We start from the raw sequence: 3,478 nt of genomic DNA on the forward strand, positions 1-3,478 counted from the left end.
CTCGCTCGCGGCTCCGACCGTCCGTCCGTCCCTCCGCGCCTGCGTCCGTCTGTCCGCGCGAGCGTCCGTCTGTCCGTCCGCCCGTCAGGCCGGCGCGCCCCCGCGCCCGCTCCAACCCCGCGGCCCCCGCTGCCCGCCCGCCCGCCCGCTCGCGCGCGCGCCCCGCCGGCCCCGCCCGCCCGCCGCCCCGGCCCCGCCCCCGGCGCGCGCCCGGACGCCTCTGATTGGCTCGCGCCTCCGCCGAGGCCCCGCCCACGCTCCGGTCACGCCCCTCGAGGCGCGCCGGGCCACGCCCCTCGCCTCTCGCCCGGCTTCGGAGCTCGGCGGCTCGGCGGCGCGGCGGCGCGGCGCGGGGTGGGCGGGGGCCGCTGCGGGGGTCGCGTCGCCTGCGGGCGGTCACCCCGCCCGCCACCCGCGGCCGGACGGCGGAAATGCGGGCTGGAGCTCGCTGGGCATTGTGGGAAGCCCCCCGCCCTCCCCGGGGCCGGAGCGGGGTGGGGGTCACCGGCGGCGCGCCCCTTCCCTGCGGGGGGCTGCGAGCGTTTGGGGGACCCACCCACGCACCCACCCACCCACCACGCGGGCGGTGTCCGGACTACGCGCCCGGCTGTCCGTCTGTCTGTCCCTCTGACCATCTATGTGTCCGTCCGTCTGTCCGTGTATCTGTCCGTCCTGCCTGCCCGTCTGTCCCTCTGACCATGTGTCCATCTGTCCGTCAGTCGGCCTGTCCGTCTGTCCGTCCCTGTCCGTCTGTCTGTCTATCCGTCTGTCTATCCGTCTGTCTGTCCTGTCTGTCCGTCTGTCCCTCTGACCATTTGTCCAACTGTCCGTCAGTCTGCCTGTCCGTCTGTCCGTCCCTGTCCGTCCGTCTATCCGTCTACCTGTCCGTCCTGTCTGTGTGTCTGTCCCTCCGACCATTTGTCCATCTGTCCGTCTGTCTATCTGTCCGTCCTGTCTGTCCGACTGTCCCTCTGACCATTTGTCCATCTTCCGTCAGTCTGCCTGTCCGTCTGTCTGCCCGTCCTGTCTGTCTGTCTGTCTCTCCGACCATCTGTCTGTCTGTCAGTCGGCCTGTCCGTCCATCCACCGTCTGTCCATCTCCCTCCCGAGTGTCTTCTCCGGACCCCCGGCTCCCTTCCCCTTCCCCTGCCCCTTCCCCTTCCCCGCGCTCCGGGACACGCACTCGCTGGCGCCCAGCAAACTTAGCCGCGCGCTCCCCACGCCTGCCCCGCGGCTGCGCGCCTTCCTCTCCAAAACCCGGCACCCTGCGCGCAAAGACGCGCCCCCGCCGCGCCGTCGGGGAGCCTGGGCGCTCGGAGCCCCGCGCGCATCTGGGCAGCTCTGGGCACCACTGGGCGCCTCTGGGCGGGGCTCGCTCTCGCGCCCGGCCGACTTCGGGCCTCCCCCACTTCCCCACTGTCCCGCGGGAGGGAGCCCCACCTGGGGCCCCGCAGCGCGCTCCACCCGCGCGCCCGCGCTGGCCATCAGGCGTCCAGCAAGGGAACAGGCCGGCGCGCCTCTCTCAGGCCCCCGCCCCGCGCCCTGCAGCCTCCCCCGGACCGGGAAGCGTCGCCCCGCATTCCTGGCCGGCCTGGGCGGGGGCAAAGGCCACGGCGCTTCCTCCGGGCGGGCGGGCGCGGCGGTGGGCAGGGAGGTGGCCGTGGCGAGCGGGCGCGCTGGGGAAGAAGGCGCAGCGGCCGGCTGCACCCAGCCTCCCTCGGGGGCCGCGAATTCCTCGGGAGGTGGGAGGCGGCGGGCTGGGGTGGATGGTTGGTTGCTCGGGATGCGCATTCCGATCGCGGGGAGCACTGGAGGGGCGAGCGAAGGGAATGGGGAGGGCAGCCGGCGCGCAGAGGCGCGGACACTCCCAGCGCCTGGGAATGGCCGTGCAGCGCCGCACCCGCTAGCCTCCCGCTGCCTGGCGGCTCCTTGGCCCTGGGAGCCCCTCGCAGCCGCTCCCCGAGGACCCTCTCGGCCCTTCCCCTCCCCCTCCTGTCTGGAACAGCTGGCTGGGGGTGGGGGCAGGGCCGGCCACCCCAGAAGTGACTGTGCGCTTCCGGAAAGAAAGGCCGGTCACTCACCCTCTGGAAGGGCCAAATCCTCTGCCACCTCCCTCCCCCTCATCAGCCCTGCACCTGCCTGCCTGGCTTGCGATGTTGGTGGAGGGAAGGGGGCTTGAGGGGACTAGATAACCCCCAGACCTGCATAACCCCCAGACCCTGCATAACCTGGTGACATGCACTATGACTGGGGTGGTCCCTACGGAGACCCAGATGGTCACATCCTCACCTCCAGGGTACCTGGGCCGTTACCGAGCCCTGCTGGGTAGAAGCACCCAGCCCTGACTACACCAGATCTGAGCCAGAGTTGGGGATGGAGGGTCCTCTCCATACACAGCCCTGGGGTCCTTTATTTTGCTCCAAGAGCCAGCGAAGCCACTAGCTAGCGGTACTCCAGCAGCTCAAGCCCAGACTTTGCCCCCACACCATTTGCAGACCCTTCCTTATTGCTTCTGGAGCTGAGAGCCCCCCAAGGAGCAGCAGGTGCTGGAGGAGGAAACATGTATTGAGTACCCCCTTACCCATCCCTGACCACCCTGGAGCCTTCCTCCTGCTTCCTCTGCTGCAACAGAGCAGCTGGATTTGGCCTGGGCGCCCCATTGCCCCTTGCCAGTCCCACTCCAAGTGTCATGTGGCCCTCTACTGTGGCTCCTGGGCCCAGCCAACCTCACCTTGGCCAACCCCCCTGGGCCACAGTAGCCTGGTTTGGTCTTGGTGCTTAGGCACTTTGCCTTAGGCACTCCATGTCCGGAGAGACAGAGGATGCTGGTTGGGAGTTCTCAGAGGTCGGAGTGGACAATACCCCTCCCTAGTGTGGGACTCCAAGATCTGTGTCGCTTGCTGACAGCCGCCTCTGGGTCTGGCCATAGGGATGCTATGGCCACCGAGGGAGGCTCCTTGGGCAGACTGGCAGGGAGGGCCCGGTTGGGTTGGTCGCCCCTTGTGCTCAGCACTGTTTCCGTTCTTGCCCCTCCTGTACCCCGAATCACCGTGAGCCTAGCTGTCCTCTCCTCCACCTGACACCCCTTCCGCCCGCCCACCCTGTATCCTTGAGGTTCTCTTCCCTGATTGGTAGCAGACCTGCCTGTTTGTGCTCCACCATTCCCATGGCAACTGCCCTGCCGCCCCCTCCCTGAGAACTGCCCACTCCAGGCCTCTGCTGGCAGGGATGTGGGGCCGAGAGCAGGCGGTGGATGGCCCAGGATGCTCAGCCTGGCTACGCGGGTGGAGCAGAGAACTCCCCGGCTTCCTTCCGCAGGGCAAGGAGCCCCTTGTTGCCTTTGCCCAAGGGATGTGGAGGCTGGGCCTGCTGCAGAACCAGGCCTGCCCTGCCTGCTGCCAGCTCACCCTGTCCTGCAGCCAGGCCTCCTGCGACCACCGTCCAGCACTGCCAGGGGCTACCTGCCAAGCCCAGAAGG

The sequence above is a fragment of the Suncus etruscus genome, chromosome 7, assembly GCF_024139225.1.
Source record: "Suncus etruscus isolate mSunEtr1 chromosome 7, mSunEtr1.pri.cur, whole genome shotgun sequence".
Classification (NCBI taxonomy): Eukaryota; Metazoa; Chordata; class Mammalia; order Eulipotyphla; family Soricidae; genus Suncus; species Suncus etruscus.